This window comes from Pseudorasbora parva, chromosome 19 (genome assembly GCF_024679245.1).
Source record: "Pseudorasbora parva isolate DD20220531a chromosome 19, ASM2467924v1, whole genome shotgun sequence".
NCBI classification, from domain to species: domain Eukaryota; kingdom Metazoa; phylum Chordata; class Actinopteri; order Cypriniformes; family Gobionidae; genus Pseudorasbora; species Pseudorasbora parva.
In genome coordinates this window covers 39,964,196-39,979,991 of record NC_090190.1, presented here as the reverse complement: position 1 = coordinate 39,979,991, position 15,796 = coordinate 39,964,196, and the positions used below count along the sequence as shown (strand labels likewise).

The following is a 15,796-nucleotide window of genomic DNA, read 5'->3' as shown; positions in this document are numbered from 1 at the left end:
TCCCAGCACGCACAACATCTTTGCATGACTTACATGCAAGAAAGAAAAAAAAAACACGGATGGAGAGTTTGACGGAAGTTCAAGATCCGTTTTGAAGCTTTCATTGTTTCAAAGCACACTCAAAAAAAAATTTAGGCCCAATAAATAAGATTTATGTATTTTGATTGCATATAAATTTTCCATCCATTTTGATTACATATTTTTTACATAAAGAAAGTAATAAACTTTATGTGATATGTATGTGTAAGTCATATACAAATCAAACGTTTAAGAATGAGATTTATGTAAAAGTTTCAATAAATCCAATTTGTTTTAAATAAATAAGAAACAGGATTTTGGATTATGTAATAAACCCTATTTACTTAAAATGCTTCCCATTTAAGTAATTTTAATCATAAACCCAATGTATTTTAAAGTCATATGTATTTTTTTTATATTTATTCCCCCCCACCCCCCACAACATACAAAAATGGCCAGACCACCTTGTTTAACATTTTTTATATATATTTATTTATTTATTGCTTCAAGGCTGAATACTTTAAACTGTTTTTTGCCAAAAACAAACTCATTTCACAAATATATGAAAGAAAATTACAAAGTGCAGAAATAAGACATTTGCTCAAGAACTGTGCTTGAGGTAGACAGATAACAGAAAGACATAACTTGAGGTAGACAGATAAATCAGATCACATCTGATTCAATGATAACTTTTGTTTACATTACACAAACATTTTTACAAATCTGTGACATGCAATATTTTTGAATTGCAATTAAGGGCATACATCAGTCCAAAAAGCATCCAAGCGTGACACTTTGCAGGTTTTGCCGAACTTGAATCCCTTCCAGAACGCCCCGAATGGCATATATTCCTGTTGTTGTCTGTGCAATCCCAGATTCAGCCTCTTCACTTTCACAGTCCTGGAGAATAGACAAAGAGATTGAGTTGTGTCCCAATGACAGTCATATTTTTAAATTCAGAAATATTAAAGGCACATTGTTTAGCAAACTGACATTTCAGATATGTAGACACAATAAACTGTATACATGTAAAATAAATGGAACACTTTTCAAAACTCACAAATACAACCAGAAAGACCTGAACACAGATCACCCATTTGTCTTACCATCCAGTTTGCAAAAGCACTCATCACCTTAGGGGAAAAAACTCAGACAGCTAGTCCATACCCTTAAAATGTTCCACCAATATACTACGCTAATTTTGTCAACCTGCAAGCCAACCAATCAAAGTTGTTTAATTGTTGCAAATTTCAAAATTAACGTTAAAGGGATAGTTCACCCACAAATGCACCCATATATTCCTTCTGTTGAACACAAAATATTATATTTTTAAGAATGCTGGTAACCAGACAGTTGACTATAACCATTTTCCTGCTATGGAAGTCAATGCCTACAGTCAACCGTTCGGTTACTAAAATTCTTTGAAATATCTTCTTTTGTTGTGTTCAACAGAAGAAGTTCATACAGGTTTGGAACAACTTGGGGGTGAGTAAATCATCACAAAATTTGGGTGAACTAACCATTTATATTTACATTTATAACAAAGAGAGAAGGTTGACACACACTTACCACATATTCAGGCACCTCACGATACAGTCACGCTTGATGTTTAGGTCTTTATTCTCAGATAAGCATAAGAAAAAACAAAACATGAAATTAGTCATCAACTTAGATTAAATAAGGCTGAATTTTAAAAGGATAGTTAAAATTCTGTCATCTTCAGAACGCAAATTAAGATATTTTTAAGGAAATCAAAGATTTCTGTCACTCTGTTGCCAGTCCACACAACTACTTTTTGATGCTTCAAAAAGTTCATAAAGAAATTGTAAAACTAATCCATATGAATTGAGCGGTTTAGTCCAAAGTTTCTAAAAAAGACTTTTGTGAAGGGGCTTTTATTTGCATATTAACATTCATCAGCGAATATAAACAGAAGCTTAACCATACTTGCTTGACACATGAGAACAAACCTCATTGGTTCTCGCTGAAGCTCAAACGTGCTGCGTAACATGAGAATGAACCTCATTGGTTCTCACACTTCAAGCTAACATGCTTGAGTTTCTGTCTACCACAACTGATGTGTACATTTTTGAATGAATATATGTGAATAAAATCTTCAGAAAATTTAGCACGATTCATATGAATTAGTTTTACGATCTCATTACAAACTTTTTGAGCATCAAAGTGGTAGTTGCATAGCAGTCTATGGAGAGACAGAAATTTCTCATATTTTAAAAAATATCTTAATTTGTGTTTTAAAGATAAATTAAAGTTTTAGGGGTTGGAGAGACATGAGGGGTAGTAACTGACAGAGTTTATTATTTTATTTTTTTACTAACTCCAAGTATACACACACAATTATCGTAAATAAGGCAAAAGGGTAACCAGTAGCACATATGATGCAATACATAAAAACACACTTACTTTAGCTGTCAGTGCCATTATGTGAGGATATTCTGTCCTGCATATCCTCCTTTGCGACGGAAAACCCGTCAATCAGAAAATCAAGTCATCTGTGTATTTGTCCAGTTGACCGATGTATTTTGATGTCAGCGGAACTATAGTTATACGCATGAACTCCAAACCTGAAATAAAGATGAAAAAGGACACAACAGAATAACCTTCTCATTAAACAAGATCACGTGTTACGTTATGCTTTTTGTTAAATCATAAACATTTCAAGCGGAGATTTATTGATAGTAATTTAATGTATTGAATTTTCTATCTATTGTAAATACATTTTTGTAGCATACATACAAGGTCTAGGAGGTTGTCCACCATACATTTGTGCCATAGGTATCTGTAAAAGAAAAATAGTTGTAGTTAAAAACAAAATGCATACTTTTGCTTATTAAATAACAAAGCCAGGATTAATTTTTAGAGAATTATTAGTACTCTCTTATAGGCTACCACCACCATTATGTTTGGTCTACAATGTGACTCCTCATGTTTTGCCGCAGGACAACAATGCGAGGAGTGTACATTTTCAAAAAGTTATAAAGAGAAAAAATGACATGCGACCATACTGATAGTATATAGCAAACAATAATCTCAGACAGCTAGTATAAGATTAGTTCTGAATAAAATCATGCATTAATGGAAAAAATACGGAAATTCATATAGGCTAAATACAAAACAAATCACACTGGGTTTGATTTAATTAGTTATATGTGTAATACTGTCCAATGACAAGGGACTTGTAGCTAAAAAAAAGATGCTAACATTATCTTTTATTTATTAGCACCATGTTCAAGTTAAGTTAAGCTATCTAGTGGACTCAATTAAAATTTGATGGTCAGTGCATTGGTATTAGTAAAATACGATATCAACAGCACTATTAACACATGTATAAACACTGAAAACAGTCAAATAATATACGATGGATACAGATGTAACTTACCTTACAATCAGGTCCATCAGTTCCATCTGCTCCTGCTGCTTTTTCTTTGTAGGTGCATAACCATAGAAACGTCTATGCGCAGTACTGCCACCTACCGACTGGAGTATGGATCGGCATCATTTCCCTTTTCCATAAACTAAACTTTATGCAAACCAATCTCATACAATTTAACTAATTGAATATGGCTCGTTCCACAGCTAGCTCTATTTAAACCATATTCATCATTTTTAACTGATTAAATCTAATAGTTTTCAGAATTAACAAATTTACATTGACTCTAAGCAATCTGGCTACATACGTTTTAAAAAACATATTATTTAAATAAAATCAAAGGGATACAAATAAATAATTATAAATTATGCCATGATTCATTTTTTTGAGTGCACCTTGCGTTTTTACATCTTGACAGCATAATCTCTAATGGCTAGTTTTATTTGACTCAGTTCATGCAAACATGGTCTTTTATTGTCTCAGACACCACTTAAGCATCAACTGTGTCCTTTCGTGTTTGACTGAAACGGAGAGAGACAACGGTTGATCCAGTTCTGTCCAGATTGTTTCAAGCCTTAAATCGTGACGGCCGTCTGTGTCAAAACTCAAGCCAATGAAACTTTTAGTCGAAAAGAAACAAAGACGACTGCTTTTCTTCTCTCCCTCCACTCCCCCCCTTTTTTTCAAAAGGAACTTTGAGCTGATGAATAAATATTGTTTTCCAGAAAGGTTGTGAGTCAGTTTTGGGCTGGTGTTGTTTAGGGTGAGGATGAGGGTGGTATTACAGTGAGACTGTGTGCTTTCTGTCTCGGTTATTTCTATTGGCATTTTGTTTCTAATCCAGCAGGATTTGGGTTTGTTTCATGTGGATTTGGAGGTCCAGGAACCAGAGGATGGAAAAACTCCTCTAGAGCAACACAGCAAAGAAAAGAGCAACAATAAGGTGGACTTCACCGCAAACATTTCTGGATGTATTTATTTATGAGGGTAGAATTCACAAATCCAATCTGGCTCCAAGATTCAAAACAATACAATCGCTACAGGAAATCTTTCTGCCTTGAGGAACATCACTTCAGTTGAACATGTTGGTGGAGTTTAAATTTGATTCAAATGAGAATTTACAAATGTTTGGATGCATTCAATTCTTGAACAGCAAATCCTCATATCAGAATGATTTCTGAAGAATCATGTGACACTGAAGACTGGAGTAATGATGCTGAAAATACAGCTTTGATCACAGGAATAAATTATATTTTACTATAGTATATTCAAACAGAAAACAGTTATTTTAATGTGAAAGTTATTTGAATGCTGCAAACTTTTGAAACGATGCATTCATATGGTCCAATCCATCCACTGACAAAGAACAAATGGTCCTTATTTGTTCAGTAAAATTAGTCATTGACCAATGAAATGTCAGCTTTCATGTCACTTCAGGTCCATATTCCAAATGTATCATCGTTGCAATCTCTATGGGCCCTATACACCTTGCACAATCTGACACCAGGTGCGATGCAAGTGTTTTTTTGCTAGTTTCAGCAGACGCAGTTCTCATTTTCACGTCCAGCGCCACTTTATTTAAATATCAAATGCTCTCACGCCATCTGTTCACCCATGGGCGTCTGATCTAAACCAGGTTTGTTCAGGAGCACACACACCCTCTCTAGAGAAATATTCAGTCTTTTCCGCTATGTAAATAGAGAATCCGCAATGGTGCGAATGCAACTGGCTTTTAAAGGGAATGGGAGATGAAGCTCAGATTGGTTAATTACACGTTAAACCCAAAACACACCCATGACTCATTATGCGACTATAGGTACAACCCTTTAGGACCATGCACCCGGTGTGGAGTTTTTACTAGCATCGTTAAACTTTCAAAAGGGGATTTGGACATGCCCTACACACACACACACACTTCTATTAATATATAGTTTTGGGGAAAGTTACTTTTAAAAAACCTCATGGCATTACTTAGTCACTTTTTTGGAAAGTATTGTGTTACTTTATTCTCACCTGGGATTGGCTTGCTTATTATTTTTATTTTATTATAATTTTTAAAAGTTATACTTTGCCCTTTCACACCAAAAGTAAACTGAATAATGAATGCCAATTTATGCGTGTAGAACGTGCCGACTGAACAAACCTTTCAGCTGTGCTACCATTCTGGATCACAAAAGAATAAATAATTAAGTAGAAAAAACGTGATTATGATCATATTCATATGGTAGAATTGTATCAAGGGTCAGCAGCAAATACATTGGTTAATAAAGTGAGATTAAATACATAAAGTAGGCTATATTTGCGTAATCTAACGTGCAATTATTGCATGTTTGTGTAGTATTTAACATCTGCGTTTCACGGTTTTCAGTCCTTTTGAGGAATATTGAATGTGTTTTTGTGCAAGTGAGATGAGTAAATGCTCACATTAGTCTAGAACTACAATAACCGTCATGTTTACACACAACGTCTCTGCACTTATTCATGATTTCTCTCAACGTGGGGACGAATGAGAAAGCTGCCAGTCAATAAATGGGAGAACAAAGTAACTTGTATTACCTATTTGAAAAAGTAACTACGATATTTTGTTGTATATTTAAAAATAATGCATTATTTTATTAGTTACTTGAAAAAAGTAATCTGATTACATGACTAAAGTTACTTTTAATCCATTGCTCCCCAACACTGAATATACCATATAGCATATCAGTGCATTGAACTACAGTAAGTGAACTTGCTTTTTTTGTTTGGTATGGCGCCTGCGTTTAATACCAATGGTCGCTTTGGCTGGTGTGTGAAATAAATGTGCTTCTGTAGTTAACTAAAGGTTTTGTTTTTCGTGCAGGAAAAGTGTGAAAGCAGAGATGTGTGTGTCTTGACGTACTGTCAGCGGCCAGCCGGACTCAAAGGACTCCCGCTGTGTGTGTTGTGCTTTGACTGACGGAGGAGCTGCGGATCTCAGATGCCACAGAACATCTGCAGAAATTCACAACAGGCCGTCCGTCTGCTGCTCATTCTCTCCCACCGTATTGGGTCTTTATGCCAACACTAAACATCCGTCCTGGATCTGAATGCTGGAAAGCATGAAGTGGTGTTCAAAACCCACTTTACTTTTGGAATGTGATATTTTTGAGAGAGACATTGAACAGGAATTAATGTCAGTGGGCATGGGCGTTGGAAGCAAAAAAAATGTGGGTGGGTCCACTCAGAAAAAAATTACTGGAGTAGATGCCATTTGCATTAAGTACAAATAGATCACCTTGTTTACTAAACGTCTGGTTGGGACAGATAAAATTACGGAAAACACAGAATCATCTGCAGCAGCAATAGTGTAGGGGTAAGATGTTTTGATGCAAAACGGCCCGAGCTTCGAATTTGCCTTTCGCCGAACTTGCTCTACTCCCCTTTCCCATCACATAACAGATCGGAAAGACATTTATTTTCAATAAAAATGAAGAAAATATTAGAAAAGTTAAAATAGTGTCTAATGTGTTTAATAAGTGTTTATCGGTTAGGTGTAGGTGATACAATTGGTCTTAAAAAGTGGGTGGGTTATCAATCTTTAGATTTCATAGTAAACATCTGACCGTATTCTTGTAGTAGCTACTGTATTTAGGAATCCTCCAAGAATGAGGTAAAACCAGCCACTGAAATGTTCTTCGTGTTGCATGGGAAAACATCCTCAGAGCGACTAGGTTGTGACTTCAGCTCTGAGAGTTTGGTGATGTTTCTCAATCCTTAACTTCCTGTAACAGTCCTTTCTCTTCGTCCAGCGTCTTTCTGTCATAACCCCTCTGTCCTCATCCGTCTCTCCGTGACAGGCGTGTTTCTGCCCTCACATCACCCACACCTCTTTCCTGTTTGCTCAGGTGGATGGAGCTGTGGTTTTGGAGTGAACCAGTAGTGACCCTCTACTTCCACACATACACACACAATTAACTCAACCTTTTAACTGACAGCATCACTTTGGGTTCATGCAAAGTCAACAGATCACATGTCTGGATTAGTTAATGAAATGTGGAAAAAAAATGTAGTAATTCTGAAGTGACACTCAGTGCTTAAATCAACAGAAATCAAACTGAGCTTTTCAAAAATTGAGTTGTGTGACTTTTAGTCCATATCTGTTGGCATCTATTGTATATTGTACATCTATGGAAAGTGTCCAATTTAAAGTTGTGCACACAAAAGCAAAACCAGAAGCACAGCAGAAATTTAAATCAAGCTACAACAGTGTGTTGGTGCACATACCATCATCAGGTCTAAAAGACTGCAAATGGGTAAAACTCTTAAATCCACAGATTTGAACTCGCAATGAAACAAATCTGTCCACTAGTCACCAAAACAACAGTCTCTAGAATTAGAAAACAATATTTGGACCCACTTTATATTAGATGGCCTTACCTACTACAAACCTGATTCCACATAATTTGGGACACTATAAATTGTGAATAAAAACAGTGATGTTGAAGTTTTGAATTTCATATTTCATTATTCAGAATAAACATATCAAAATGTTTAAACTGAGAAAATGTATCATTCATTTTCTTTTAAACTTATGATTTTAAAATATAAAATCATAAGTTGATTTTACATTTCATGGCATCAACACATCTCAAAAAAGTTGGAACAAGGCCATGTTTACCACTGTGTGGCATCCTCTCTTCTTTTTATGATATTCTGCAAAAGATTGGGGACTGAGGAGACAAGTTGCTCAAGTTCAGGAATAGGAATGTTGTCCTATTCTTGTCTAATACATGCTTCTAGTTGCTCAACTGTCTTAGGTCTTCTTTGTCGCATCTTCCTCTTTATGATGTGCCAAATGTTTTCTATGAGTGAAAGAACTAGACTGCAGGCTGGACATTTCAGGATTCTTCTTCAATGCAGTCATGATGTTGTATTGATGCAGTATGTGGTCTGGCATTGTCAGTTTTGAAAATGCAAAGTCTTCCCTGAAAAAGACGACATCTGGATGGGAGCATATGTTGTTCTAGAACTTGGATATACCTTTCACCATTGATGGTGCCTTTCCAGATGTGTAAGCTGCCCATGCCACACACACTCATATAACCCCATACCATCAGAGATGCAGGCTGATAACAACTGTTGTTGTCCTTGTCCTCTTTAGTCTGGATGACATGGCGTCCCAGTTTTCCAAAAAGAATTTCAAATTTTGATTCGTCTGACCACAAAACAGTTTTCTACATTGCCACAGTCCATTTTAAATGAGCCCAGAGAAAACACCTGCGCTTCTGGATCATGTTTAGATATGGCTTCTTTTTTGACCTGTAGAGTTTTAGCCGGTGACGGCGAATGGCACGGTGGATTGTGTTCACCAACAATGTTTTCTGGAAGTATTCCTGAGCCCATGTTGTGATTTCCATTACAGTATCATTCCTGTCTGTGATGCAGTGCCGTCTAAGGGCCGAAGATCACGGGCATCCTGAATGGTTTTCTGGCCTTGACCCTTACACACAGAGATTGTTCCAGATTCTCTGAATCTTTGGATGATATTATGACTGTAGATGATGATAAATTGCAAAGAGTTTGAAGTTCTCTCTGAGAAACTCCTTTCTGATATTGCTCCACTATTTTTCGCCACAGCATTGGGGCAATTGGTGATCCTCTGCCCATCTTGTCTTCTGAGAGACACTGCCACTCTGAGAGACTTTTTATACCCAATCATGTTGCCAATTGGCCTAATAAGTTACACATTGGTCCTCCAGCTGTTCCTTATATGTACATTTAACTTTTCTGGCTTCTTATTGCTACCTGTCCTAACTTTTTTGGAATGTGTAGCTCTCATGAAATCCAAAATGAGCCAATATTTGGCATTTCAAAATGTGTCACTTTCAACGTTTGATATGTGATCTATATTCTATAGTGAATAAAAAGTTTATGACATTTGTAAAATACTGCATTCTTTTTTATTCACAATTTGTACAGTGTCCCAACTTTTTTGGAATCGGGTTACTAACATTTAAATTAAAATTTTGATACAATGCACTTGTGTTTATATTGTGATGCAAAACATGTTTATTGATATTGAGGTGGGATACGGGTAAAGGTGTGGGTCAGTTTAAGGGTAGAGTTAGGGTCAGGTGTGGTGGTGTGGGTCAGTTTAAAGGTAGAGTTAGGGTCAGGTGTGGTGGTGTGGGTCAGTTTAAGGGTAAAGTTAGGGACAGGTGTGGTGGTGTGGGTCAGTTTAAGGGTAAAGTTAGGGTCAGGTGTGGTGGTGTGGGTCAGTTTAAGGGTAGAGTTAGGGTCAGGTGTGGTGGTGTGGGTCAGTTTAAGGGTAGAGTTAGGGTCAGGTGTGGTGGTGTGGGTCAGTTTAAGGGTAGAGTTAGGGTCAGGTGTGGTGGTGTGGGTCAGTTTAAGGGTAAAGTTAGGGACAGGTGTGGTGGTGTGGGTCAGTTTAAGGGTAAAGTTAGGGACAGGTGTGGCGGTGTGGGTCAGTTTAAGGGTAGGGTTAGGGTCAGGTGTGGTGGTGTGGGTCAGTTTAAGGGTAGAGTTAGGGACAGGTGTGGTGGTGTGGGTCAGTTTAAGGGTAGAGTTAGGGTCAGGTGTGGTGGTGTGGGTCAGTTTAAGGGTAGAGTTAGGGTCAGGTGTGGTGGTGTGGGTCAGTTTAAGGGTAGAGTTAGGGACAGGTGTGGTGGTGTGGGTCAGTTTAAGGGTAAAGTTAGGGTCAGGTGTGGTGGTGTGGGTCAGTTTAAGGGTAGGGTTAGGGACAGGTGTGGCGGTGTGGGTCAGTTTAAGGGTAGGGTTAGGGTCAGGTGTGGCGGTGTGGGTCAGTTTAAGGGTAGAGTTAGGGACAGGTGTGGCGTTGTGGGTCAGTTTAAGGGTAGAGTTAGGGACAGGTGTGGCGGTGTGGGTCAGTTTAAGGGTAGAGTTAGGGACAGGTGTGGTGGTGTGGGTCAGTTTAAGGGTAGAGTTAGGGTCAGGTGTGGCGGTGTGGGTCAGTTTAAGGGTAGAGTTAGGGTCAGGTGTGGTGGTGTGGGTCAGTTTAAGGGTAGAGTTAGGGACAGGTGTGGTGGTGTGGGTCAGTTTAAGGGTAGAGTTAGGGTCAGGTGTGGTGGTGTGGGTCAGTTTAAAGGTAGAGTTAGGGTCAGGTGTGGTGGTGTGGGTCAGTTTAAGGGTAGAGTTAGGGACAGGTGTGGTGGTGTAGGTCAGTTTAAGGGTAAAGTTAGGGACAGGTGTGGTGGTGTGGGTCAGTTTAAGGGTAAAGTTAGGGTCAGGTGTGGTGGTGTGGGTCAGTTTAAGGGTAGAGTTAGGGTCAGGTGTGGTGGTGTGGGTCAGTTTAAGGGTAGAGTTAGGGTCAGGTGTGGTGGTGTGGGTCAGTTTAAGGGTAGAGTTAGGGTCAGGTGTGGTGGTGTGGGTCAGTTTAAGGGTAGAGTTAGGGACAGGTGTGGTGGTGTGGGTCAGTTTAAGGGTAGAGTTAGGGACAGGTGTGGTGGTGTGGGTCAGTTTAAGGGTAGAGTTAGGGACAAGTGTGGTGGTGTGGGTCAGTTTAAGGGTAAAGTTAGGGTCAGGTGTGGTGGTGTGGGTCAGTTTAAGGGTAAAGTTAGGGTCAGGTGTGGTGGTGTGGGTCAGTTTAAGGGTAGAGTTAGGGTCAGGTGTGGTGGTGTGGGTCAGTTTAAGGGTAAAGTTAGGGACAGGTGTGGCGGTGTGGGTCAGTTTAAGGGTAGAGTTAGGGTCAGGTGTGGTGGTGTGGGTCAGTTTAAGGGTAGAGTTAGGGACAAGTGTGGTGGTGTGGGTCAGTTTAAGGGTAGAGTTAGGGTCAGGTGTGGTGGTGTGGGTCAGTTTAAGGGTAGAGTTAGGGACAGGTGTGGTGGTGTGGGTCAGTTTAAGGGTAGAGTTAGGGTCAGGTGTGGTGGTGTGGGTCAGTTTAAGGTTAAACATACAGTGTGTGTGTGTCTATACACTGGAGCCAACTCTTCAATCATCTCTTTAAATCTACAGGAATAGACTTAAAGTTGTGCACATTTGAAGTCACCATAAATCTAAATGTAACATATGCATACGCCTCATAATGTGAGCAGAATCACTTCCCCTCCCTCTTGCAGTGGCATCTCTTCGCTTCACGAAGAACGAGCAACCTGTCACTCACATGAGATCCACCAATAGCAAACCACAACCATTTAATAAATTCCCCACAGACAAATGCATGGCACAATAGGGAAGAAAATCAATCAATCAATCAACATTATTTATATAACGCATTTACAATGACGATTGTGTCAAAGCAGCTTCACACTGTTAAATAGGACAATATTGCTAAAAAATTGATTTGGCTGTACAGTCGTTCTGGAGAAAACAGTGATGTTATCAGCTTATTTTAATTTATCATAGAGCAACAATGTTGGCAGATCAGTATTATAGTTTATATAATTAAATAAGACCTAATTAATTAATTACTATAGCAAGAGACTACACCATTGTCTGTTCCATTTATCCCACTAAACAAACAGTCTCATGCTAAGTAAACATGGATAAGTGTCAGAAATGAATGGGTCTCAAGTCAAAAAATGGCATTCAGGGTGACAGAAATACCCCAGAAATACTTATTATAAATGTATATTTATACGTAATGCACTCAAGTTTCATTTAATGCATTGATTAAATGCAGTTTTTTTTTAATAAAACTGAATAGCAAGGTGTTTTATATCGTCAAAAAGAAATGACTCAGATCCAAATCAGATCCAGGGGGCAACATGAGCTTTTTATAAATAAATAAAAATACAAAGTTAAATTCTGCCACTGGTATGCATGTCTGGAAGGAGCTGCACACCTGCAGGGTCTACGGCCATCATTACCCACACTCCCCCTCTCAGACCCACACCGCACATCCAGGCTAGAACAGGATATGACATCGGACAGAGCTGGACTCGCCACACATGGAAGCATTCAGAACTCAGTCATTTGCAGTGACGGTGGGGGTAAAACACTTTTAGTCACCTCTCTCTCTGTCTCTCTGTCTCTCTCTCATTGGGGTACAAGGTTTAAGATATTTAATACATTTTATATACAGTGAGGAAAATAAGTATTTGAACACCCTGCTATTTTGCAAATTCTCCCACTTAGAAATCATGGAGGGGTCTGAAATGGTCATCGTCGGTACATGTCCACTGTGAGAGACATAATCTAAAAAAAAAAATCCAGAAAATCACAATGTATGCATTTTTAATTATTTATTTGTATGATACAGCTGCAAAGTATTTGAACCTGAGAAAATCAATGTTAATATTTGGTACAGTAGCCTCTGTTTGCAATTACAGAGGTCAAACGTTTCCTGTAGTTTTTCACAGGTTTGCACACACTGCAGGAGGGATTTTGGCCCACTCCTCCACACAGATCTTCTCTAGATCAGTCAGGTTTCTGGCCTGTCGCTGAGAAACACTGAGTTTGAGCTCTCTCCAAAGATTCTCTATCGGGTTTAGGTCTGGAGACTGGCTAGGCCACACCAGAACCTTGATCTCGACCAATCTTCAACGCTCTAACTGAGGGAAGGAGGTTGTTCCCCAAAATCTTGCAATACATGGCCCCGTCATCCAATATAGTGGAGTCGCCCTGTCCCATGTGCAGAAAAACACCCCAAAGCATGTTGCTGCCACCCCCATGCTTCACAGTAGGGATGGTGTTCTTGGGATGGTACTCATCATTGTTCTTCCTCCAAACACGTTTAGTGGAATTATGACCAAAAAGTTATATTTTGGTCTCATCTGAACACATGACTTTCTCCCACAACTCCTCTGGATCATCCAAATGGTCATTGGCAAACTTAAGACGGGTTGGGACATGTGCTGGTTTAAGCAGGGGAACCTTCCGTGCCATGCATGATTTCAAACCATGACATCTTAGTGCATTACCAACAGTAACCTTGGAAACGGTGGTCCCAGCTGTTTTCAGGCCATTGACCAGCTCCTCCCGTGTAGTTCTGGGCTGATTTCTCACTTTTCTTAGGATCATTATGACCCCACGAGGTGAGATCTTGCATGGAGCCCCAGTCCGAGGGAGATTGACAGTCATGTTTAGCTTCTTCCATTTTCTAATGATTGCTCCAACAGTGGACCTTTTTTCACCAGGCCTGCTTATTTTCCCGTAGCCCTTTCCAGTCTTATGGAGGGGTACAATTTTGTCTCTAGTGTCTTTGGGCAGCTCTTTGGTCTTGGCCATGTTAGTAGTTGGATTCTTACTGATTGTATGGGGTGGACAGGTGTCTTTATGCAGCTAACGACCTCAAATAGGTGCAACTAATTTAGGATAATAAATGGAGTGGAGGTGGACATTTTAAAGGCAAACTAACAGGTCTGAGGGTCAGAATTCTAGGCAAGTTAGTATTATTAAAGGGCGAGTTAGTAATATGAGCCTATAGGCGATGCACAACACCGGGATGCGCAGCAGCACACACACTTTTAAATATTAAAAATAAAACGATTACAATGTTAAAGATTATAAGTATGTACATAAAGATAAAAATGCATACATATCATAATGGATAGTCATTGTATATATCAGAATTACCTATTATTACCTTCTTATTTAACCAATTGTAGCAATACACACATGTATCTAAAATAACTCGTCAGGTTGAGGGCTCCAATATTCCACCATGTAAATGGCAAATCTGCAATGGTGTGAGCACAGCTGGTTTTTAAATGGAATGGGAGATCGGACTCTGATTGGTTAATTGCTGTTAGCTTGCTAAAATATGGCTAAAATTAAGTGTTGTTATGTAGGGCATTTCCTGTCCCTTTCAAGTTACATGGCAAAGCATGCTGGGAAATATAAATCCCAGCTCAGTTTCAATTAAATTTAAGTTAATAAAACTCTTGAAACTAAAAAAAGATGACTTTAAATGTTTCAGTTTTGTGAACTCAAAAGAAAATAGCTAAATACTCATAAAAGTTAATTTAACTGAACTAATATGTTTCATTTGAGTGGCTATACTCATACCAATTAATTATTTTGAGCGTTAGGTTTTACATCCACCCGTCTCTAATGCAATAGATCGTTGTTCGCAGAGCACAAGGTTTGTGTTCCTCTCATGTTCAACCCCATTAATCAAACGTGTCAGTATATCTCCTCAGAGGTTTGGGGTTGGCCAGTGTTTGTAATCACTGTATTTTGTGCCGTCTTCTGCTCTTTGAATTATAAGTTATGTTGCTGTGGAGAGAAGTAGTGTGCATGGCATCGCGTGTGTTGCACGACCTGTCATGGCATCAGACGTTATCGCTCGCGCTGTGTTTATCTTAGCAGTTTCCTCTCTGCTGCCTGAATGGGGAGCCAATTAAACACGGCATTCTCCGGGTCGCTTCGGTTTGATTGTGTCACGATTCATTACACAGAATTACTTCCCGCATGAGTGGACGTCTGTGGAGGTTAGCGAGCCCACTCTTTTGCCGCTGTTTATTTTGTTCTGTCTTCTTCACTGGTTGGCTCATTATGTGTCGTTCAGCTGAATCAGTACGATGGACAGATATTTGGGGAGGTAAAGTTTAATTTATCAAAGCAATGCCTTAAATGGCAAAAATTTAAGTTCTGAAACTTATAATTATACATATATTTTAATCTAAAAATATATGATCTAAATGCAAAAGGTTCACATTTAATTTTTTTAAATGCACTTTTATTTTGACACTCATGTTGGCCACAGTTGCATGCAATGTCTTAAAGAAAAGCCCTGGAAAGACAAAATTGTCAAACTGCTACTAAACTGTCATTTGAGAAGTTTTAACAACTTATTTCTTCTGTATAAACACCTGGAGTGCCTTATTTTTTTGTGAATATTCAAATTAAATTGGCTACATAAGTAATTTCAACTAATCGTCGCTGCACCTCATAACTTAAAAAACTAAGTTGATATTGGTTAAAAAAAAGAGAAACATGTTGCCATGATCAAATTTATCAAATTTTTTACAGTGTATTTATTTATTTGTGGATGGTTATTTGACATTTTGGTTGTATTTGTGAGTAAATCTGGTGGTGTAAAACGATGGTTTTTGAGGGTAACTCATTATGTGATCAGATTACTTTAAAGGGTCATGAAACCCCAAAACACTTTTTTTGAGATGTAAACAGATATGTATAGGCTGCACATCATTGAAAACACTAAGGGTACTCATTAATGGTATTCATATGTGAAAATAGTTATTTTTGCATTTTTCAGAGCGATTTCTGTCTTCCGGTTTGAAAAGCTTAGTCGGATGAACGTCACAAATGCTGACGTTGGCACGGCCTTTTCGGCCCAAGTATGGGCTGCTGGGCACATGCTGACGTCGACCGCTCCGAGTGATTCTTAACTAAAGTAATGCATTTGACATATTGGAGTTATTTAAAAAAAAAAGTAATGCAAGTAACTGTTTCCCCATTTAATGACTGACACCATTGTGACAG

At 38.5% G+C, this 15,796-nt stretch overlaps 1 long non-coding RNA gene across 2 annotated transcripts; it reads right to left on the bottom strand.

The window, feature by feature from the left end:
* Positions 1–488: 488 nt before the first annotated feature.
* LOC137047813 (uncharacterized) lies at positions 489–3,464 on the bottom strand. 2 transcript variants are annotated; one of them, XR_010899254.1, is made up of 5 exons: positions 3,419–3,464; positions 2,776–2,818; positions 2,443–2,603; positions 1,588–1,640; positions 489–918 (listed from the first exon to the last, which is right to left on the bottom strand). It is a non-coding gene; the product is annotated as an uncharacterized lncRNA (long non-coding RNA). The 2 variants fall into 2 exon arrangements; XR_010899253.1 differs by having other exon boundaries at positions 1,588–2,603.
* Positions 3,465–15,796: the final 12,332 nt, after the last annotated feature.